General features: G+C 42.4%; 1 protein-coding gene across 12 annotated transcripts in view; it reads right to left on the bottom strand.

Moving 5' to 3' along the window:
- The window catches only part of LRMDA (leucine rich melanocyte differentiation associated), a 1,071,617-nt gene that overhangs the window by 999,796 nt on the left and 46,293 nt on the right, over positions 1–25,528 (bottom strand). The window lies entirely within an intron of this gene.

The raw sequence follows: 25,528 nt of genomic DNA, 5'->3' as shown, positions 1-25,528 counted from the left end.
ACTGTTGAGCAATTTTCTATTTGTGAGAACATGATAGAGCGTACTTACACAAACCTAGATGGTATAGCCTACTCCACACCTAGGCTATATGGTACTAATATTATGGGACCACCATTGTATATGTGGTCATAATACAGTGCATGACTGTAGATACATGGGGTCCACCTTCCAAATATGACAGGTTCACAGCAGGTAAGTGCAGGAAGCCACCTGAGAGATTGTCTTGTCTTACCCCCCACTTAATCACTGAGGAAACAGTGGCTCACAGTCCCACAATATGTTGAGGGGTAAAGGTGCAACCAAAATCACGGATTCCTCACTCCTCCTGCATTTTATTTTCAATCCATAAAAGGTGAGGCTCCTCCAGAATTCGACAGAATAGGTGTGAGTGTGGATGCAGTGGGAGCAGGGAAGGAGAGGGGCTCTGCTACAGTACCAATTGCCTTTTTTTTCCCCTCCAGGGTCCAGCTAGGGAATGAGCATATACAAATTCAAACCAGTGGCCTGGCATTTTAGGGATTTATGTGGCTATTCTGGAGGAGGATGATCCACTCCCCTGCCTCAGGGACCAAGCTAGTCCTACCCTTCTTGGGCTTCTAGTTCCTCCCCCTGCCTTCCTTTCTGCCTCTATGGCCAATGTCCCCACCTCTTCCAGCCTTTCCCTCAGACCAGCCTCCTCCTTCCCCACAAGAACTGTCACATACCACCACCCATTCAGTTGGCCAAGAGACCAAACTCAAACTTAGGACGACCAGTCTATGGGCACAGAGGGTTTCACCTTGAAGCTGGTAGGTATCACCTATCCAAACCACAATCACCCTTCAGAATTCAGCTCAAATCCCATTCCTTCCTCCAAGAATCCCCTCTCATATCCTCACATGTAAGACATCTTGCATCACACCACCCCTTCCCAGTGGGCTAAAGTAATTATAACAGCTAATATGTCAGGAACAAGTTTTAGTCCAAAACTATATAAGGTACGGAGCCCCTTCTCAGGGACCCATTAGCATCTACACTTTTCTTCACCTCTGATTCTCTCCTTCCTTGAGCCCAGGAAATCTTTCCCTAGTATGCAGAGTCAGCCAGTTCTTCTATCATCATGCATTCCTTCAAATCTTTTTTTCTTATACTTGTGCCTAAACTTTTGAAATTAAAAACCAGGATCAGACTCTCCTCTCTTCTGCTTTCTGCCATGTCATCACTGTTGAAGAAAGTAAGCATCAAATACCCAAGCTGATGGGAAGGGCAAGGGGCACAAAGAAATGCAGCTTGAAAAAACACAAAATCAGTTCAGCGACAATCGAAACTCAGTATCCTGTCACATACACTTTTATCGAGCACCTCTTCCATGCCAGGTACTCTGCCAGGGGTTTTCATTTCTGTACTCTCATTTGAGCTCAGAACAACCCTGTCTCCACGTTACAGAAGAATAAACAGATTCAGATGGCTGCTGACTTCCTCAGAACCACAGAGTCTGTGTGCCCTCTGCCTCAGACAAGTGTACAGCCTCAAGACTGGACCATGAGCACATTCATATGCAGGGTCAGAGAGCAGAGTAGTTAAGAGTGAGGGGCCAGGTTTGAATCCTACCTACTAGTTAAGTACCTACTAGTTGACCTCTCTGAACTCATTTCCTCATCTGAAAAAATGGCAATACCAACTGTACATACCTCCCTCCCTCAATGGATGGTTGTGGGATTAAATAAGTCAACCCCTGTAGAAGTACTTAGAATTGTGCCTGGCTCAGAGTGGACCCTTAATCAATGTGAGCCATCATCATCCTCACTTATAGGGCAGGGCATGCTGCCAATGCCACAAAAAATACTGGATTAAGGGGGAGTTCCTCTCAGGCACAAACATGCCTATCTGAGAAGGATGCATTACAGGGCAGCTCAGCTCCGAGTGCCTCTCCTCCCCTCAGCTTTGACAAGCCTGCCATACTTTAGGACTCCACATTATCTCTACCCAACTTCCAACTCATACACACCATCCTTACTCTTCCCCGACATCCATGTGTGCTTTAAGAACCACACACTGACTCACTTCTGAGAGATGTCAGCCCTATTTTGCATTCCCCATTAGACTACAAGCCTCCAAAAATGTGGATGGGATTAAGTCCATAAATACAATTCCCCAGTTACTACAACTGGAGATAAAACTTGCAGATGCATATCCTACCCCTGAACTTTTTGAGGTGGCACAAGCAAAGTAACAGCCTTTGCAGTTTATCTAATTTTGGAGTTTGGCTAATTTCCTATTACTCATCAGTATCAATATTGTTGGTTCTCTCAATTTTTTATGAGTTCAGATTCTTCTTGTTTTTACCTCACAGTACATACACCTAATCATGCTACAGACTATTATTTATTTTAGATTAAGGTGGGCTATGACACAAATGTTAGCCGACAGGTAAAGTCAAACAGATCTGAAGTGCCAGTCTCTTCTTCATATTTCATTTATGTCTATGGAAAAACTATGCATTCTTTTTGGCCTGGTGAACTACAGGCAACAGGAACAAAAGTTACGGTTCTGGACATCAAAAAAAAAAAAAAGGAAGGGACAAGGCCCACACATTCAGAAGAGAATGAGAGAATGTGAGAAAAGACTGAATGGTTTTAGGAAACAGTTCACAGTACAGTGAATAACCCAACCCTTCCTCAGTTCTCATCCATACAAATTCATAGGCTTCTATGATAAATGTGACCAATAAAAAGAGGTTAGCAAATTCAACCCCCTTATTTTACAGACAGAGAAACTGAGGCCAGCAAAATGAAATGACTTGCCCAGTGTCTCCTGACCAAAAGAACAATGAGCATTCAAGAGAGATAAGGAAAATGATGAAATGGAAAGGATGATCAGTCTCAAATAAGAACACAAGGACACCAGTCCTAGTTCTGCCACCAATCAAGACATGTTACCTCTTTGGGGCCCAGTCTCATGTGTAAAATGAGACCTGGAAGAAAGACACAGCAAATCATGGTGTTAACAGATATTAGAGACACCCTGCTGGCATTAACATTCTGTGACCCTCAGAGATCCACAGTCTTAGAGTCTAGTGTTCTTTCTAGACACAACCTTAAAAGCAGTACTCTAAATAACATGCACACGCTGCATAACTATACAAAAACACATTCCTGTGTTAGCAGAAAGCAGAAGAGAATTTTAACTCACAAGAGTTTTGAGTTTAACATTCACTTCATTTTTTTTCTTTTTCCTCCTGGTAAAACTGCTTATGTGTGTTACACACACACACACACACACGCGAGAAAAAGGCCCAACCTCTCTGATGATTTGGGTTTCTGTTCCCAGGCAACACTGTGCCAAAAAAGGGGGATGTAAGCCTGCAGCAACGGTGGCCCATGAGGGCCAAGAAAGAGGAGCCAAGCACTCCCACTGTCACCACCCTAAAACACCTGGTCAAGTCTGATTAATGAGATGAAGACCAGATGCTAAAAAATGTCTGCTAAATTAAAAGAAAAAAGAAACAAAGAGAAAAGGAAAGGAAACCAGAAGCCTGCCTCTAATACAGTGTACTTTGTTATCTGTAATGTCTTTCAACCACAGATAACAGAATCAACCACATGGAATCTAAGATGCATGCCAGGTGAAAAAACATCATAAAGACATAATAAAAAGTTCCACCAGTGCCCATAAATTGCTGAGGGACTGTTACAAGGGCAGAACCATAAATTCTTGATGTTTCCCAAATTAGAGGGTACCAATATGTATGCAGATATATTTGTGTGGGTAATTGAGGGCTAAAAATCTTACATTAAACACAGCTACCTGCTTCAAATGCCGTTAGGGGAGCCTCCAACAGGCACATACGTACAGCACACACTGTAGGAATTCAATTTGGAAACCATCATCTAAAGCACAGAGGAGAACAGGAAAGTCATATTGCTATAATGCTTAGATTATCAATCATCTTGACAGTTTATTGGCTTTATCACCACACATACCATTAAAATGATGTCTGGCCTAGACTGTCAGGAGCAAACATTAAACAGACCAGGATTAAAAAGCAGATCCCAAACAGCACTCCAGTCAAGTTTCCCTTCCACTCTGAAATTAGTTAGAGCTGACTAAGAAACTGGCGCTAGACTTTGAAGAAATACACAGCCCAAAAGGCTGCGAGTCAACTCAGACCTGACGAGCTGATAGGTAATGTCATGTTATGGCAAATCTGACTCTCCTGAGGTTGATTTATCACGTACTCTGAGCAACAGAATGATTGCTAATGGTGGAAGGGAGAAGGAGGGGGGAACAATACCACCATAATTTGCCTCTTCTCACAACCTAGGGCTTGTATCAAAAGAGCCAAGGCAGCTCCCTGAAGTGGGGTAGGGACGCTAATAAATTCACACTACTGAGCAAACATATTAACATTACCCCCACACAGGTTATTAAAGTAATTTTACAGATTCAGAAGAACCAAATAGATAGCGGAAGAGGCATTCATAATTCAAGAGCTCTAGACAGCGAAAGAGTTACGAACCCTATACGTTTTTAAAACGCTTCTGCATGTGTCACTTTGGCAAGGAAATCTCAGCACAATTAAAACTATACTAGCACATCAATAGGGCTGAATTGAGAGCTGTGTACCTGACTTTTACTAGGCCAGGGCTTTATAGATGCCTTAGGAAGAAAGGGGAAATGGGAAATTCACTGCTAATTAAAGGGAAACTTCTGCGCCTAAGGAAAAATGGTGGCATTTCTAAAATATATATATAAAAAAAACACATTTTCAAATCTCTGCCAAGGGTTTGGCTTTTTCACAGTGTTTGGAAGTTACAGAGCCATTCTGTTTGTGATTAATAGTTTGCTTTCCAGTACAAATAAGTCATTAAGAAGGGTGGGGTGGGGTGCAGAAAGAACTGACAGGGTAGAAGCCGGCCCGAAACAATTCAAGTCAGAAATTCACACTACATTTTTCAACTTTTTCACTCGCTTGCTTATTTACCCAAGTGGGGTCCCATGTCCGTCCCACTGGGTGACTTTAACACGACCCCTGAGGTGAAAACTCACTGGGACACCACATTAGAGGCTCTTTCTCTTGTTCCTTTTCCCTAGATGGACTTGTTGGTACCTCTGGAACTCAGTTAACTCATCATTCAGAAAAGGCTCTGGAAAATGATAGGACAAAAGTGGCCTCAGGGCATTAAGGATCAATGCTCCTGCTCTCACTGGTGTATCCCTGACCACCAAGGTTTCCCTCAATGAGCTTGCCATCACTTTGTGATGCTTCCAACCAGCACTGCCCTGTTTTGTTGGGGGAGAGAGGTGGCAATAATACAGCATTTACCCAGGGGCAGTCATTCCCTGTATGTCACATGTCACGGGGGGGAGGGGGAGGAGCAGGTTGTGATGCCAGAACACAAGGTTTGTACACAGCTGAGTAAACACTGAACTCTACACCTGAATGAATATCTGGGTTTGGGAACCCAGGCAAGACCCAGCCACATCCTCGAACATGTGCACACCCAAGAACATCACAACTCTTTGCACAAGACCCAGGAGAGAAATAACTAGGGGAATGGCAGCCAGCATCCAAGCTCCTCACACCAGAAACTTTCTCTACCATCACCTCTGGCTGAGATTTCCAAAGCACTTTCACTATCAGTGAAGAGGAAACCTCCCACAGCCCTCCCTCCACCCACTCCCCCAACCAGGAAACAGACAGAATCTCCGCTTTCACACTCCAAGACATCAAGGCACCAAGAACTCCATGGGGAGATACGTAGCAACCAGGGAGTGAAATCAATCATTAAGGTCACTGGGCACCAGACAAGGGACCAACATGGCGCTGAGCTCTGTCAGGGACACATGGGATTCCATGGAGCATGAACCATCTCTCCATGGAGCCTACAACCAACCCAGTTGGGGCACATAATTGGTTTATCACCAGGTAGATAGTTTTTGTTCTTTCTACCAGCCCCTGAGCTCCTGCAGGGCAGGGACCATGTCTCATTGATCTGCTGTAAAACTAACCAAGAAACAGATACCAGATATACATGAAAAGATAAATGAATGATTGATTGATTATTTTTCAATCAAACAATAACACAAGCAAAGAGTGAAAGGCAAAACTGCTAGTTGGTTTCAAAATCCCAGCTTTGCTGCCAATTTAGGCCCTTCTTCCACCCAGTGACCAAAGGAAATCAGGCAGTGGAGCAGCAGGAAGCTGAATAAATTCGTTCTCTTTCCTCTAAGGCCTCTTAAAACTCTCTCCTCCCCAGCACACTTTCATGATACCAACATCCACGCTGTCTACATTGAGTGCCCCTGTGTGGGTCACCTCAGCCTGGCTGTGATCAGAACAGTAAGGCAGGACAGGATTAGTGGGCATAGGGAGTACTACTAAGAAATGAGAAAACTGAGATTTATTTTAGCGTATTTTCCTTATGTTTCATTTCTTTCTACCCTGGAAACTACCATTGGGGTTTTTCTTATTACAAAAAATAAGAAGCCTTAAAGGTTGTGTGTGTGTGTTCTAGGTACTACCACAAGAGTGGTAGGGGAGAGAAGTGAGTGTGGCCCACAAACTCTTAATAAACACATGCTGAACTGAACTGAGACATGCATAGTGATTTGAAAAGTAAAATAATTCAGCATGAGAATTAAACAGAAAAGACAAGCCATCAGTGTGAGAACTGCTGTCATTACACATTGCAGGGACAGGAACAGTGAGTGTTAGAGTTCACCTGAAGGAGCAGCTGGGGTGGAGGGGGTTCCGAGACAGCTTTACGGAGAGGGTAAGAATCAGCTGGTCCTTAAAGCACGAGCAGGGACAGAGAAGGGCAGTCCAGGTAGGAAGAATGCAGGGGAGGAAGTGGGGATACAGCAAGAATATGGCAGTGGTAGAATAGCGGGGTCATGGAGGGGAGTGGAGGGAGCTAAAATGGGCTGGAGCAAGAGAGAATCCCAAGCAGAACAAGAAATGAACATCTAACACTCGCTCCTTATCTCCTAACAACTGGTCCTTTTCTGGTGTTTTCCATTTCAGTGACTGTACCACTATGGTAGAGATGGCTGGTTGTCCTCTATCTACAGCTATGTGCAGCCATACAACTAAGATTTGGCTCATGGGATGTGAGCAACTTCTGAATGAAGACTCTGAAGGGAAGAGACACATCTAGAATATGGATGTGGTTACAAGCTGGCTAGAACCATGCTGATCTGGAGATGCCAACAATACAAGCAAAGGATTGTAGGAGTACAATGCCCTTGAGCTGTCATATCAGCCCTGCAGTGCTTACACTTGGACTGCGATGTGAGAGAGCAACCCATGTCCATCTTGTTTAGCTACTTTTGAGTATTTTCATAACAGCCAAACCTGTGTCATAACTAAAACAATCCTTATTCATCCAGTTTCCAAGCCAGGCACTCAGGTGTCAGCCTGGACTCCTTCCTCTCCCTCATCCCCATAACCTCTCTCTCACCAAGTTCTTCTAATAGTCATTAGTATCTATCACTCAAATTTGCCCTCTTAATTCATCTCACTGCAATAGCCAAGTACATGATCTACCCACATCTACTTTGACCTCCTCTGATCCTTTATCAGACTAGCCAGAGTGATTCTTTTTCCAGACACAAATCTGATCATGTCCCTGATGAAAACTCCCAATGGTTTCCCACTGTTCTTAGGATAACAAAAGTCGTTAACACATACTATAAGATTCACCACAATCTGATCCCTATCTGCTTCTCTTACACCACACTCCACACCAACTTTCTATTGCTCCTTAATACTTACCATGCTTACTCCCACCACAGGGCCTTTTCACATGCTCTTCCCACTGCCTAGAATGTTTTTTCCTTTCCTTCCTTATTTAGTTAAGTCCTACTCATTCTCCAGACCTTAACCCAAGCATCACTTGATTAGGGAAGACTTTCCCGACCTCCTACCAGGGTAACTCCCCCTTTTACTGCATGCACTAATGCATACATTTATGCACTAATACATACATTTACACCAATGAGGCTTCTTACAATATTTCTACTTATAATTAACTGGTTGTCTGGTATGCCTTATTTTCTATTAATCTAATCAAATATGAAGTGAATATTATACTTATTTTATTAATGTCAGTCTACCACTCTCCCCACAAAAGACTATAAGCTCAGTGAGGGTAGGGACATCCCTGTTGTTGCTCACTTCTGAATCTCTAGCACCTGGTATGATGAATGGCACAGAGGCACTCAACAAATATTTAATAAGTGAAGTAATGGATGGCTCTGGTATCTTCCATGGCTTTTATTTCATTAATATCCCTTATCCAATCAGATACCCTTATGTTTCCAGGTTGTTGATCTTTCCAAACAAAGAAAAGGTTCTCATTATTAAATATTGGGGAAGTAGCCTGCCTGCTCTCCCTCCCTCAGCTCCTTCTCCCATAAAGACAACCTACTGTGTGAGTTTGCCTCCTTGGGTGCTTTATCACTGGTACTTAATGACCCATTAGACAGCCACCTTGATGCAAACCAGAAGGTGGTTAATGCTCTAACACACTGATTCTAAACCAAGGTAATGCAGGGTAGCAAAGGGATTATGGCTTCTATAAACCAATAGTCATGGTTTATAACACTAATATTTCATTAACTGAAGAGGAAATAGGGCATACTGGATTCCTGACTAACTAAAAAGCAGCACAACGGAATCACAGGGGCTGTGGCTGATTTCCAGTCTGAGTCCACAGGCCTAATGGCATCTGCATCCCAAAAACAGCACATTTTTTTCTTTAAATATCCACCACCATCACCACCACCCCTGCCCTACACACACACACATCACATACAGCAGCAACACTCTCCAGCACGAGAAGTTGCAACCTCCAAACTACACAATGAAGTGTTCTGGAACAAGCCAATGAAACCTCCCTAAAGGCCAGCTGGCTTCACATTCAAATGCAAACTTGTTTTTAAAAAAGACAGGTACAATTGTGGTACCTGTAATAAAGAAAATGAACTATGAGCTGACAGTGGGTATACTCACCTCCAAAATGTGCATTCCATAGGGAAAGAGTTCCTCCCTGACTTTTGTACTTTTACATGGTGACCATAAAGCCTTTATGCACTCGTGTACTGTCTCGCCCTGCCACAGACACTTCAGTGTTTGGGCCTCTCAGGTGGAATTCGAGAAAGGCAGCAAGCAATGCAGATGGGTGCTGTTATGCGTTGCAGGGTCATGGGAGCATGGAGGCCTCACAGGGAAGGGATGGTTGCCTCTGCCTGGGGACTACAGCACTGGGGAGGGAAGAACAAGCCCCAGTCAGGGAAGAGCGGGAAGGGCACTTGGTAGAGCCAGGGGGGGCCTCTGAATCCCTTGGAAGAAATAGCAAAAGTAAACTTAGGCCCATGCTTGCACCTACCTGAGTCCAAGGGACAACCAGGCCCAGAGGCCATACGTGGCAGGAAAAGTTTATTACACCCAATTATTCTCAAAGCAACTCTGTGGCTTGGCAGGGGCTCTTACCCCTGTTTTGCAGAAGAGTAAACAGAGGCACACAGCAATGATTCCATGAATTCAAGTCAGACTAATTTTTTTTTCAATCTAAAAAGCAAAAAGGTAGGTGACTTGTTCTCTGGACCAGGTAGGTCAATGACAATCCCCTGCCCAAATCATGCCCACCAAGAGGGGAATGGTGAAATGGATCTCTGACAACAGTCAGCATTGCAGAAGCCATGAGGGCCCACCATGGTCCTGTTCTCATCTTCCAGGGCACACAGCTGGACTTTATTCCCCAGTCTCCCTTCAGGAAAATGGGGCCATATAACTAGCTCTTACCAATGAAATGTGAAAGGAACTAAGTGGGCATCTTTGGGCTGAGGTGGCTAACAGTTAGTGTGCCTTCTCCACGTTCTTTTTCCCATCCACTAGAAGAATTGAGCAGGCTCCAAGAATGGAGAGGAGAGTGGAGCCACATGAGGAAAGAAGACTGTGCCCCTGCATGCACCACAGCTCTCCTCTCCCGCCTCATGCCCGCTCATACACACACTGTACTTTAGACTTGAGAGAGCAATAAAAAAATTTTATAACGCTAAGCCACTAAGATTCTGGGGCTGGTCTGAATATTAATTAGTCTTCTCTGGCTAATAGAATAATTCAAACTCCATTAGCATCTAGTTTGAGACCTAAATCAGTTAAGTTTATTTGTATAGCAGATTCACCCTCTTGATTATGCTGGGCTCTGGTTAATGTTAATATTTGGTTTACATTCTCTCAGTTGAATCATTAAGTCTAGGATAAAAATTTCACCATGGAAAACCCACAATATGGGAACGCCACCAGCAAATATTCACAAGCTGACCCCACTTTCACGTCTATAAACAAGCCCAGTCTCTCTCACTTCCACGTTCCTTCTGCTCTTTCCTGCAATGGACAGGACACACACGTGGAGCCTACTACTTTTACAGACTTATTCAGTCAGTTAGAGCTTTACCAATAAGAAAAAAAAAGATTTAAGCACATACATACACATCAGGCAAATGTGGGAGCCATTGGGAAGACATTTTTCAAGGGGATAAATATGAATTTCAACCAATGGAACAAGTTGTTATCCACTCCCCTGAGACTAGCTAAAAATGCCTGTTTCCAAGAAAGAATTGTACGCAGTTTACTCAGGATGCTTTTCATATGGTTAGAAAAGAGTAATCTGCAGACTGACTCCTGCTGGAGAGACACGTAGAAAAGGAAACGGCACTTTTTTAAAAACCAGCATCCCAGCAGCCTGAATCCTGGAGTACTCCAGACAGCACTCTGACCTGGTGGAAACCTAGACTTGTGTTCCTAGAAAGAGGTCATGAGTGACTGGCCCCTGTAACGGGCAAGCCTGTGTCCGGAAGCAGAGACAACATAGAGAGCGCAGATCTGAGAATCTGCCCAGAAGACGGGTAGCAGGTAGTGTGGGCTCATTCCAGAGTTGGGGAAACCAACCTGAAAGAATAGATCAACTCATATAGCTAAGTATTTCCTGAGTATCTACTCTATCACTTGAAAGCCTGTGAAACTGAATCTATTTCAGAGCTGAAAGAATTCTTAGAGATCATCTGTCACTTCTCAGCTATGAGTTTCTTGCTTGACCTCTCAACCTCGGTTTCTTCCTATGCAGGGCAGGGATAATAATATCTACATCTTGTAATGTTCTGAGATATAATTAGCTAATAGGTGCAAAGCATTTAGTAAAGCCAAGCCCACAGTTTATTTTAGCTGTCATGAGAACAGTAACAGTACGCATCTTGAAGGGCTCAAGTAGGTGTGCGTGAGAGTGTGTGTGTTTCTGAGTGTGACTGTGTCTCTGTGTGTGTGTATCTGTGAACAGTGTTCAAGGAGGCATGGGAGTCACTGGGGGTGCCTTCAGGATTCCCACGAGGGATGATGGAGGGTCAATCAGGTGAGCCTGCAGCCTCCCACCCGACTCAGAAGCAGCTCAGTTTGGGGCTATTCTATATATTGAGGTTCCACACAACACATCAATTAACTAAAGAGTTCTTCTGCTTGTCAGGAAAGAAAGTTTAAAAAACACTAGTTTAATTTCCCCCCAGTTTGTTTGTTTGTTTGTTTAACACCACTGAGGAAATTGGAGGTTGGAAAACAGAAGTAAACCCAGGTTTTCTGACTCTCAGCTCAATTATCTTTTCATTGAACCAGGCTGGGGATAGGGAGGAACCGGGTTTCTTCCACCAGCCAAGCCTGGGGCTCTAGTGTCCAGACCTCGGCTCTAACTAAAGGCTGTCTCTGGGAATCCTGGTACCACAGAGAAGAAAGTGGTGTTACCAATCCCCTCCTTCTTCTGGGGTGCAAAAATCCCCTCCCACCCCAAAGCTATTAGGAACACCTCCCTATTTGCTGTGTTAGACACAGCTCAGGTCAGCTCCATACCAGGATAATCAGAGTCACAACTGTAACTTAATCACAATAGCAGCAGCCAGTGTTTGTTGAATACTCCAGGCACTCCACTAAGCACTTCACACACATTTTTCCATCTAAACTTCAGGACAATTCTGTGAAGCAAAGTGCTATTATTATCTACATTTTTCAGAGAAGAAAATTGAGGTCCACAGAGTAAGTAACTGCACCAGCTTACCCATCTGGGAAGTATGGAACCAGAGTTTGACCCCAGCAAGTTTGGCTTCATTTCCTATCCTCTTCGTCAGTCCACATACTGCTTCCCAATCTCACACCCACACCCTGGAAAAGACACTCAGGCAGTGAGAAATAAACACTGTGGCCAGTCAAGGATAGCTGTATTTTAGGAAGGGGTGGGGGGCAGGGTAAATACCTGGGACGTTGGAAGACATGAGGGATAGGAACTTCACATCTCAAGCAAAGTGGATGCAAAATAAAATTGTCAGTGCTTCTCTGATCAATCCAGAAAAAACTACCAGGAGGAGGCAAGGTTTAAGGAAATGTCTAGATTTCATTGTCCATGTCATCTCCATCACCTGGTTCTCCACCACCCTTTCCTTTTTGCCTCCAGGCTCCCAGCCCGTGTGTCTAGGTCAGCACCTCCCCACATGGCCCTGCTTCACATAGCACACAGGAGTCACTCAACTATTTTCCCTCTACCTGGCTGCTTTAGAAGGAGAACCCACAGTGCCTCTTTGGATTCATCTTCCCTAAACCAACTCACTGCCCCCTCAGGCTTCTGAAAGAGAATTCACAGAAGGTCACACGCCCGCTGCTAATACTTTGTCAACTCACCCCATCTTCCCTCTCCCCTTTTAATTTCCCCCATTATGCCTGGATCAGTTTCCTCACCCTGTGCTAACTCCTCTCCCTCTCCGGTGTTTATACCCTTCAGATGTTTGCAGGCTATTATCACGTACCCACTTAGTGAAGCAGCACACATTAAGCTTGTTTCATCTTTCCTCATAAATCAATCCCTTAATCCCTCCAAGCCCTTTAATTGTACTAGCTGCTCCTCTCTGAACTCTGTCCAGTTTCCCCAAGTCTCCGATAATGTTGTGACACAAGGCTTGATGCGAGGCTCCAGCTGCTGACTCTCCAAGCTCCCTGAGTGTCAAGGAGCTCTGTGCACACACATGCATGCATGCACAGGTGCACTCACACACACACACACACGTACACATGTGGCTCCACCTAGGAGGATAGACACCTAGCCTTACCAGTTCCCAGCACCCTTTCTGCAACCACATCATTGTGAAGTGACTGTGACTATCTCTAGAGATGCAGAGAACTTCCATGCATTTTGGTACCATACAGAATTTAAAGGGGAAAAAAATATGCAGGAAGTTTTATAGCCCCATAAGACTTTTCACTAGCTACTTCCACATACTTCCTAAGAATACAGATAGTGCCTCTGAGATCAAGGGAGATTTAGGAACCCAAGAAAAGATCATTTTTGGGCCCTAGGCCTAAGCAAATTAAAACTAAAATGAGATACCACTACGCACCCACCAGAATGGCTATAATTAAAAAGTCTGACAACACCAAATGTTGCCAAAGATGTAGAACAACCAGAACTCCCATACACTCTTGGTGAAAGTGAAAATGGAACAACCACTTTGAGAAAAAGCCTGGCAATTTCTAATAAAACTAAATGTACAGCTACCCTAGGACCCAGAAAGTCAACTCCCAGGTATTTACTTAAGAAAAATGAATATATATCTACACACAAAGGCTTGTATGCAAATATTCATAGCAGCTTAATAGCTAAATCCTGAAAACAGCTCAGTTGACATTCAACAGGAGAATGGACAAACTGTAGTATATGCATACAATGGGAGACTACTCAACAATAAAAAGAAAACTATGACATACACAACATGGATGAATCTCAAATACACTGTACTGGTGAAAAACACACACAAAAAAACATACTATATGATTCCAATCATAGGAAGTTCTAAAGCAGTCAAATCGAGCTACGGTGGAAAAAATCAGAAGAGTGATTGCCCATGGAGCGGAGGGAGCAGGGAATAACCGGGAAGGGGCATGAGGAGTCTTTCCAGGGTGAGGTCGTGTACATTTTGATAAGAGTTTGGATTACACAGAGGCATACAATTATCAAAATTCACAGAATGGTACACTTAAGGTGCGTGCATTTCTCAAAAGAAAAACAATAAACCAACATTGAACTGTAGTAAATGATATGACGTTGAGTGTTTAGGATGAAAAGTACTAATGTCTGCAACTTACACTGAAATGCATCAAAAAATAAGATGGATTGACAGATAGATTATCATAAAGCAAGCACAGCAAATGTTACTAGAAGAACCTACATACCACTTGGATGGTGGGTATATGCATGTTCACTGTACAATTCCTTCAACTTTTCCGTATGATTGGACTCTTTCATAATAAAATGTTGGAGGAAAAAAAACTTGACCCTTTCCATTTTTGACTTCTTGCAGACCCTGGAGCCATGAATACCACAGTGAGGTGCAACATGATTTTTATGATTCAGTCACTATCTCAACCACTTGCTTCTTGTTATAGGTGTGGTCTACTCACCATGCCCACCCATACATATGTCCTCCATTCCCTTCTCTTCCCCATTCTTTTAGTATCAATAACTACACCCTTAAAAAAAATAAATAAAAAGTTCAACCAGGGATTCTTAACCTAGGATTCCTCGGGGGAGGGCAGGAAGTGGGGCAGGGAGAGTGAGGTCCACAGATCACCTGAAACTATATGAAAAATTCTATGCACATGCATATGTGCTTTTTTCTGAGAAGAGGATCCATACCCCTCATCAGATTCTCAGAGGTTCATGGCTCAGGAGGCTCAAAGCACAGCTTGAAACAGTCTTTAACTGTACTTCCAACAGTATGCTAGAACAGGTAATGTTTCCAATTTGGAAGTCACCTGCATTTTAGAACACTTGTGTCTTTAGCTGTGAAAGTGCCCTTTCATGGTATACTCATCTCATGTAGAGGGAAAAAGGGAATGCTTGAAAAACAGTCATGTGAGAGTCTGAACAATATTTCCAGCCACGTACAATAAGATTAGGGTTACTAAATGTAAAGTAAAACTAAAATTAGGATACATTATTGATCAAGTTTTTTTAAAAAAAGCTTTTATCATAAAACTAATAAGTCAAATATTTACTAAGCACTTAACATAGTGAATTGCATAAAAAAAGAAAATAACTTCTAGTGAGGACCTACCAGGTGCCAGGCACTTTACATACGTTATTTAGTTTCATTCTCCACTGAGTTTACACCTCACTAGCCCTATTTCACAGATTTTCAAAAACTGAGCCTCAAATGAATTATCCCCCAAGTCACCCAGCAAGAGGATTTGAACCCAGGGCTCCAGGGCTCCAAAGTCCATTCTCTTTAAAGCTTCTCTAAACAAGGATTCCAGGTACCACAATCATAGCTCCCAGAGCTTGGTGAAATCTCCTGGATTTCAAATATTCCGTCCCACTGACTTTAAAACACCTTAAAATGACCCAGAAATGCAAGCATTTCAGAGAGCAAAACTTATTGCCCAGACTATCCTTTGTCTTCAGAGGCAGCATAATTCTCTCATTAGATTATAGGTCCCAGTTCTCAGTTTGGAAAACTCCACTGGTGCTGAGGGACAAAGGGTAGATGGGCTGGGGTGTAAGAAGGAACACAACAAGGTCATGTGAAGCCTCATCCTGCCTCAAAGAACCTTTGTGCTCAGTGGAAGGGGGTCGTCTTTCCTGGAGCTTGGGGACCACCATAAGCATCATCACCTGGGTTTGCAACAACTGAGGCAATACAGAGCCAACTTATCCCAAGGCACTGACTACATCTTCTATCCGAGAGTTCTTTAAAGTAGTCTGTTCATGGGAGGGTGAATGTACGACACTGGCCTTAACTTCCAAATCCCAGGGATTTCTATAAGGTAGAGAGCACTTCATATCTCCACAAGCCACAGGACTCTAGACTTCAAGAGGGCTGCCCTTTGGCCCAGATGCCTGCAGGGTCTAGAGAAGAGTGACAGTCATGATCCCATGAAGGGTGAAGAGACAGCTCAGAGGCTTCCAAGAGCCAAGCTGGCAGCTCTTTGGTCACCTTTTCCTCTGTAAGGCAGGCCTTGATGTTTTAGCTGCATGAAAATGTTATAAGGAGGAGAAATAAAGACTTGGCACGCAAGAAAAGGCTTCCTCTGTCCCCAGCATCTTAATATCAATAAAAGCAGGTTACAACAAACATCAAGGGACATCTCGAAAGGGAAAAGAAGTCATAAAAGGGCTGTCTGAGGAATGTAAGGAACCAGAGACGGTCTTCCAACTATAGCTTGTGCATGTGTATGTGAGGGAGGGAGAGAGAATGACAGGTAAATGAACTGGTACATTGTATGCAGAGTTTACAGACAGCCTATCCCAATATCCATTCTCCCCTTCTTCAGGAACAGGACCTCAGTTTTAGCAGGGCACCTTGCCACCCTGGTGAAAGACTGCAATTTTCTGCCTCCCTTGCAGCTAGGTGTGGCTTTACATCTAGATTGCTGCGTAGAACTTCTAAGAAGATTTTTTTAAAAGGAGGAGGGAATGTCCTTCTTTGCCTTTCTTCCTGCTGCCAGCCTGAAATGTGGATATGCTGGCTAGACCATGTCCATCTTGGACCATGAGGTTTAGTTCAAAATTCCATACCCTGCAGTTAGCAGAGTAGAAAGCAGGAAGGATCCTGGGTCCCTGGTAATACCATGAAGCTACCACATCAACCCTAGGTTGTCAACCTCTAGACTTCTTCAACATGAGCGAGAAATAAACATGGACCTTGTTTAAGCCACTGATAAATAGGATTATCTATCCTAAGCAACTGAACCTAATCCTAGCCAATATGGAGAAGTAGATGGGTGGATGAACAAATAATCTCTCTAAGAAGTTGTTTTTAACGACAGCTAGCAAAAGTACCACACCCTAATCACAGCTGTGATCTTAATGAGCCCCTACTACCCCAATTAGGAAGGGTTGGTTACCAGAAGAAGTAGCCCCCATACCTCTCCATTTGGGAAAGGCCAGAAGTAAAGGACTAACATTTTCAAGCTTCTAATTCAAATTCAACATTTCAAACAAATTCACCTGTTCAGGGCACTGTACCTCACACGACAGGGTGGAGAAAAATGTGAATTCATAATCAATTAGGCCTCAGAAGTTCTGCCTCACAGTAATGAGCTCTAAAAATGCCTACTTTCCCTTAAGGAAAATTTAGAGGGAGAGATGCATGCTTTCAACAAGTAAATTTCAAGCAAGTCAGCCAGGAAGTCTCAAGACCAAAAGCTATCTAATGAGACGATAGGGAATAAGAACCAGGAAATGGTGACTGGTCTTTCCAGGTGCTCTTCACTCCTCAGTTATGACTGAGTTGGATAAAGCAAGCTTACCTGAGGGGCCAGCCCAGTGGCATAGCGGTTAAGTTGGCGTGCTCCACTTCAGCAGCCCAGGGGTTCGCAGGTTCAGATCCCTGGGCAGACCTAGCACCACTCAACAAGCCACGCTGTGGCAGCATCCCACATAAAATAGAGGAAGACTGGCACAGATGTTAGCTCAGGGCCAATCTCCCCCATAAACACACACAAAAAGTGAAAAAATAAAAGATAAAGAAAGCTTCTTTGAAGTAATTTCCGGTACCAGGCCCACACCCATGGGGATGTTTCACCACACACATAATTCCAAGGCCATCAGTTAGAAGTTACCCAATAGCAGGGAAGAGGAGGCCAAGGTTCCAGGAGGTGGCACATTTCAACGATTTGACTTAAGCATCCCAACCAGGAGAATGACTGGTATTTTCCATTACATCTCCACAGTCGCAGCTTCTCCGTTGCGCTCTTCAGAGGAGTGGCTTCAGAGCCTACCAGCCATGCCTTCATGTCAGTCCAGGGACTCTGAAAGGACACCCTTTCAGCCCACAAGGATTCTCAGGGGCTCCCTTGGCCCTCCCCATTCTTATTTCATGGGCTATACGCACACCCTCCCCAACCTTGAGACTCCACGGTCCTTACCTCACTCCCCAGGCCTCCTCACAGAGATCCTAAAGGGCCAGGACTCCTGAGATTCTCGGGAATAATAAAGTTTTACACTCACTTTCCAAATCTGGAGGACTCATTCTCCAAGGACATCCAAGTGGAAAGGGAAAGCCATCTTTTAGGATCTCAGAAGTTGAATTTTGGTGATAAAGTTTTAAATTGCTGTCCATTACTAATGTTAAACTCACAGCAGTCAGCCCTGAGATCTGCAATTATAGCAATTCATAAAAACAGCCCCTTTGTTAGTCACACTTGAAGAGCTTTTGAAATATAATTGCAACGCAGTGCAAAGTAAAATAAAAATTCAGATTTTCTTTTACAGAGGCCATGAACAATACTGTTCTTTTTACAGCAGCGGAAAGCCTCAAGACATCCGTTATATTCCTTCAATGAGGTTTGTTCAATAAATGCTAAGCCTTGAAGCTTTTTAATGTATTAAAGTGATTATGATATCATCACTCCAAAAGCACTTCAATAGAACAGTAAGACAGAAACAATTTTCCTCCACACAAACGGCATAACAGTAACAAAAAGTTGATTAAATGCACATTGTATCAAAAATATATTCAGTATTTATAGACACATGTAGATAACATTTACAGTAACCCACACCATAGCAGGGAAGAGAAGAGCAAGTAATAAAAGCATTAGAGAGAGAGCAAATTTTAATAATAAAACTTCAAAACTTAAACTGTGGCTTGACTGTGACTTGGCTAGTGGATTTACAGTCAAAGTCACACTGCATAAAAGAGAATAAGGCTCAAAATTAATAAATACTACAGGAGAACAAGTCCTTTTTTGCTCTCTCATAAGCCCAAATATATTCCCCATTCACATATGCCATACTTCCTTCCTTAAATGCCTCAATGTGACGACTGGCAGGAAACCTGAATCTATTTATTTAAAACATCATTTAACATACTGTAGGCAGGCAATGACTCTGCAAGGGGTAGATGCCTAAAGCGTCCAACCAGGAGGTGCAGAGACATTAGGAAGGAGGCCAAGAGGTAGGGTCAGAGCAATTCCACAAGACGTAAGATTCTCTTTGTTGCAGGCATTACAGAATGCTCTTAGCACAGATAAGGGGATTATGAATTCACATGTGAATTCATCCCCTATTAAACTTTCAGCAAAAGGGTCAGTTGGCTGGAATAGCAAAGCCAAGGCACCATAGTCACATGCCAAGGGAGAAACTACTTGCAGGCTCTCCTGACAGATCAAAGTAAAAAGGGAAAGTTTCAACCCTTTGAGTGGATACAGATTAACATTAACATCTGTGTGTTCAGTTCTGTGTTTTGCTATTTTGCTCAGCTTTATCTTCAGAGCATGTTCCCAAGACATTTGAAAACTCCATATACCCCTTTTAATGGATGCGCAATGGGGTATTTGTAGTGACTTTTTTTTTTTTTAAAGATTGGCATCTGAGCTAACATCTGTTGCCAATCTTCTTCCTTTTTTTTGTTTTTTGGTTTTTGTTTTTCCCTTCTCCTCAAGACCCCCTGGTACACAGCTGTATATTCTAGATGTAGGTCCTTCTGGTTGAGCTATGTGGGACGCCGCCTCAGCATGGCCTGATGAGCAATGTCATGCTGGCGCCCAGGATCCACATGGGCGAAACCCCAGGCCGCCAAAGCGGAGCAAGTGAACCCAACCACTCGACCACAGGGCTGGCCCTGGTGGTTACTTTTTGCGGTAGCTATTTGTATAGTAAGGATATCTATTCTATGCTTTTCATATTTGGTTCAAATATTTATCATCAATTGTTTTTGCCTCTTAAATTTGTTTATGGGGTTTTATAAGGTGAAGGAGTTTTACATCTCAAAATTAAGGAGAAAAGTATCCTAAGGAACAGAGGAGGAGACTACAGAGGAGAAGATAGCAAACTCCCAAACCAGTCAAGACCAAATACTTATGACCTGGTGCCATTCAACTTGTCTTACCCTCTATGCCAAAGGAAGTGTATCTGTGCTTCTCAGTGGAAAACACTCTATAAACAATGCAGATTACACAAGAAATGCCACCGACAAGGCCTTTTACTACCCAACTTGGGGCCCTTGTGATTTTCTTTATGGAGAGAGGATCCTTGTCCATCACTTGAAGCACGGCTCCCTGGCCCTGGCGCCTTCTTAAACCAGCCCAGAAAAAGGAACACATAACAAAGGACCAAGAAAAATGAGAAATAAACATACAGTAGGTGACAAGTTCCCTGACTTAAGCAACTAGCCAGTGCCATGGGCCAGAATTGATTTTCTACATGACATCAGAAAGGATTACCTCTCCCCTACAATACTGCCCAGGGGGATGGAGTGGAAATCATAATTAATTCAGGCAAATTCAATTCTGCGAGTCCAAGTGACAAACACTTTCCTTATAATACGAAGCACAGTCTCAAAACATCTTAAAACAGTTGGTGGGAGCTATAGTAACACACTCAATGCAATAATGTCATGAAGTTACACAATAAAATGCCTGTGACCAAATAATAATTCTTCCAAGTCAAGAAAGAATATTTTTTAAAAACAAATTCAAACTTTAAAGAAAATGTATTTCCATTAATAATGCTGGATCTCTCCATCCCTCCTGGTGATATGGAGTAGGTGGGACTGGAGATGAATTTAATTCTTTAACTATCTTTGTCCATTAGGCCAAAAAAAATTCTCTGTGGTAGAGGGAAACGTATTATTGTACACTGCTCTTGATGTGAGGAATCAGATGGGAGAGGTTGCTTCCATAGCCAATGTGACCTAAATCCACAAGAATCTAAAAATACTATGGCAGTCAACTACAAATTAGCCATACCAGCAGAGAATTAGCGACACCCATATTTCAAAACAGATAATCAAAACACAATTTCTTTTTGGCTTCAGAGTCTATTCCATTGAGTGGTACGGTTATACAGAGGGGAGAGCATCAGATCAGGAGGCAGATATCTCAAAATCTAGTACCAATTCTAGCACTAATCAACCAGAGGTCTTGGGTCAATTGATACCTCTCTGGAGAGCCTCAGGCTCCTTCTCTTTAAAATGAAATGGCTGACTTACATGTTTCCGTCTCCTCTTTCTGTTGTAACATTCTATAACTGTGTGATTATTATAATCTTTCCAAAGGTAATCCTGCTTAGAATTACATTTAAGTGAGTTCCTATTCCGTGACCCCCACAGCTGGGCAAAGGTGAGAATTGTGCTGGGTAAAAAAGACGACGAAGGGGCCAGCCCGGTGGTGCAGTAGTTAAGTTCACGTGCTCTGCTTTGGCAGCCCAGGGTTCATGAGTTCGGATCCCAGGCATGGACAAAATAGAGGAAGACTGGCAAAAACGTTAGATCAGGGACAATCTTCCTCAACCACAAAGAGGAAGATTAGCAACAGATGTTAGCTCAGGGCCAATCTTCCTCACCAACAAAAAGAAGAAGAAGAAGAAGCTGACATTGTGGAATCAATAGTCAGAGGGTCATCTCCAAACTAGAAAACGAGAAATTGAATGTGTGTGTACATGTGCATTCCACGTGCACATACACAAGCATGCATCTTCTTGGCCAAAATACTTCTAACTTCATCACTACAGCCTATCACTACTATTTATTAAGTGTCCATTAAAGAATGCTTCTGTTTAGCTAATTACTGCATATGTGACCAGAAAGGGTGACAAGAGCATGGGTGATACGTGTACAGTCTTTGGAATCAGAAGACTGATTCACATTCTACCTCCTTGTGCAAACTTATATAACCTCTCTGATCCTCTGTTTCCCTCATCTGGAAAACAGGAAAAATAATAATACCTTGCTCATATGATTATTGTGAGACTCAAATAAGATAAGCCACATAAGCAGACATAGTAATTTCTATAATTATTCTTACCACTACTACTTCTATTAATATCCCATTGGGTTGTTGTAAGAGTTAAATGAGAACATGTTAAGTACTTAGCACCAGTATGTGGGACATAGTAAAAGCTAATAAATGTTGCCATTGTTTATCATCTATTACATTCATCTATGTAATATTATTATGTTACGATCATCAGATAAGCTCATAGCATTTCTCTTTAGTCCAACAACTCTGTATAAAACTGTATAAAAACTCTGATTTTATACAGTCCTACCTGTCAGCCATTAAAAAGTGTGAGTCATACATAGGCTCAGCTTCCTCTCACAAGAGTCTTTGCTTGATGACCCCATATAAACAACATGAAATCCAAACAAATAACTTTCACATACAGCTGCAAAAACAACTTGTGGGAGATTATTACCAAAACTGGGGTTGAATCTATCTTCCGGCCTTGGCCTATTTTGTTCTTCATATTAAACAATGGGTGGATGTTTCTGGACACCAATTCACAAAAACAAGAGTTTCTATACTGCTCCTTTAGTTTCCACTTCAAACAACATTCAGCAACATTCAGATTTTATTTCAGACCTCTACTAGTGAAATTCCTTTTTATTTTTTTTCTAAAAATCCAAAGGGATTGACATGGTAAGTTTTGCCCACAGTGGGGTGACTGCTGCCAAGTAAGATGTCCTACTTGCCATCTCACCCCTGCCACTTGCTTACTTAATGGCTGGCAAATGAGTCTCAAAAACCAATGGGCAGGAGAAAAGAAGTGAAGATGACACCAATGCTAAATTTTTATCCCTACTATTTAGTTACTTTACAGAGTTTTCCCAACTCCTCTACACAAAGGGAACGATAAGCTATAGAAAACTAACTCAAAAGCCTTCTCCACACTGGCATGCAAACACCTGTCAGTGCAAAAGATTCCTCTTTATCAAGTCTTCATACCCACCAGGAGCAAGCACACTCCAAGCTTTCAGACTATTTTCTTCCAATGTTTTGAAGTCCCTTTCAGTTCACATGAAGGCTAACGATTTCAAAAAAGTGGGGAAAGGAAAGAGAAAGTTCTCTTTTTTTTTTTTTTTTTGTAGAAAAAGGAAAAGATACTGTGCAGTGATTATGAAGCCCTAAAAGCCTTTTAGCTGACAGCAGAGGCTTTGTTGAATAGCCTCTAAGAACCTCCACTGAGAGACACAATTCAGCAATAAAATAGAGACAGAGCACACACACTTTAGCATGCCCAGCCTCCCAAATTCAGGTAACCCCTTTTACACCAGAAGTCAGGTTTCTCCCCCAACAGCCCTTTGGAACACTCAAGGTCCAGGGTGGCATCAGACCAACGGATACATGAGTTAACCAACTGATACATCATGTTCTGCCAACAGAGAAATCAGTTTGTACCAAACTCAGCACAATCCTGAAGCTAAAACCACAATTTCAAAAATAGCAGAAGTGGCTTAAACCCTCAGAGTGCCCCATGCCCCACCTCTATCAGTCCATTCATGATGCTCTATCCTCAGTGCCTACATTGAGTGATGACTGCCAAGCTGACATAGTCCACTTTTGCAAGATCTTGCCCCAGTCAGCAGAGTTCAGACTACTCACAGATACTTAGCACTTGGGCATTCAGAGCATTCAAATGGGATAGCACTGGCTTATGGAGAGTTGTGCTCAGAGCTGCATAAATCTACCTGTTATAATTTCAGTGGCTACTGTACTTCCTGCCATTCTGCCCTGACCACTAGATTCCAGTTATAAGAGAACAGGAGTGAGGGATGAGAAGAAACCACAACCAAGATTATATTAAATAACTTCACATATCTCCCACACATCCCAACATGAAGCCATGGTTTCAACAACACATGTAGTATTTGGCTTGAGTGTGTGAAATACCACCTTTTGAGTGATGGAACACTCATCTCTATTTCAGACATACCTTTTCTCTGAAACTATTACACTTGGAGAGCTTCAGGCTCCTGCTCCAGACCCATCCATCTAACAACAGAAAGCACCTCTCAAGCTCCTTTCTGACATGAGCCCATCATTCACCATTTGCTGGTACACACAGTTTTTGCTGACAAAGCTCCATTACTAGAAAAAGCTCAGTAAGTAAAGCTGATTTGAAATAACTATATATTATATGGAGGCTGGATGAGGAAAACTGATTTGAAGTCTAGAAAATCATCATATAAAGAGGCTCTAGAAAGAACTGCTTAATTATTTAAATACCTTTGCTTCCTGCAGACCACACATCATTTGATTTATCATCAGTGTTAAATATTTGGTAATTTATTGGGGTCATCTGACAAAACAACTCCATACAGCAAGTACATATCAGACAGCGTAATTCTTCATTTGAAATGTCTACATCTCCCTGATTAATGTTTTAATACTGAGCTAATGCTATCAAACTGAGGTGTGTGCCAATTTCAGCTCTCCAGTGAAACTGCAAAGCTGAGAACACACCAGTAGGATAGCTGGGAGAGCAAATTATCATGTGCTGCCCTCCGTTGTTGCAAGGTAGGCTGAAAACATGGCTAGAATGGCCCCCAAGAAAGATGTTTATGCATAAATCTATTGAATAGAGATGGCTGGTCCCATGTGACACTCACTCCCCGACTCAACTGCTATGGCAAGTCACAGAGAGGGTGTGTGCCCTTGGGAGGAAGGTATGTGCCCTTTCCCCTAGACAGCAGGCTCACCTCAAGCCCAGCCCTGCTCATGGTGTCCCCAGCCCAGAATGTCCTTTTATAGACTCTACCTCCTAACTCCTACTTGCTCTTCAAGACCCATCTCCTGCATAAAGCTTTCCTTCATTGTCCAGGCTCAAAACGCTCTCTCCAGTCTTTCAACTCCTGCTACTACGAGTATTTTTGGAGTGAAGTTAATTTGTCTCCTTAATAAATTCCAAGTAGAATCTACATCTTCTATGTATTCTGTGGAGTTCTTAGAATAAAAATGAATAAGAGTGACTTTAAGTTTCAGGCCATGATAAGTGGGTCAAAAATAAGGAATACAGGAAGCCTAATATCAATTCATAAGGAAATCTAATTGATAGATTTCTAATTCTTTAGCTTGAAAAACAGATACAACTTTTTGAAGTGCCTATTTCTAAAACAAATGCTAAGTCATAAAGAGGACCTAGAATTCCAAGAAATAGACCACATTCTCTGATCACACTTCACAGAAATTTTAAAACCTTCTCTTCAACTTTTATGACAAGAGAAAAATCAAAATCCAAAAATACTGAGAAAAATATAAAACATTATGCATTAGAATGTACAGGACACAATTAAAGCAGCACTCAAAGGAAAATTCATAGCTCTAGGTAGGTCTAGTTCTAAAGAAGACAAAATGCTTAAAATAAATGTGCAGCCCAAAAACAAAAAAGTAATAAAACTACATAAAGAAAGCAGAAAAATTGGTAGATACAAAAATAGTAATAAAAGAAAAATAGTGCTAATAAATACAAGAATTACTAAATGTATAATAAACCACTAAACCAATAATCAAGGGGGGGGGGGGGGAAGAGAAAGTATAGTCAAAATAAGATGTGAATATATATAACCACAGATGCAGAATAAATTAAAAGACATAGAAGCAATAATTTTGCTCAGTTTTACTCTAATACATTTTAAATCCTGGATAAACTAGATATTCTCTAAAACAAGATAAATCAAAACTAAGTCCAGAAAATACTGAAAATCTAAACAGACCCAGTACTACACAAGA

The sequence above is a fragment of the Equus caballus genome, chromosome 1 (assembly GCF_041296265.1).
Source record: "Equus caballus isolate H_3958 breed thoroughbred chromosome 1, TB-T2T, whole genome shotgun sequence".
In the NCBI taxonomy this organism is placed as follows: Eukaryota; Metazoa; Chordata; class Mammalia; order Perissodactyla; family Equidae; genus Equus; species Equus caballus.
The sequence above is the reverse complement of the archived record's forward strand: the minus strand, read 5'-3'. Positions and strand labels throughout refer to the sequence as shown.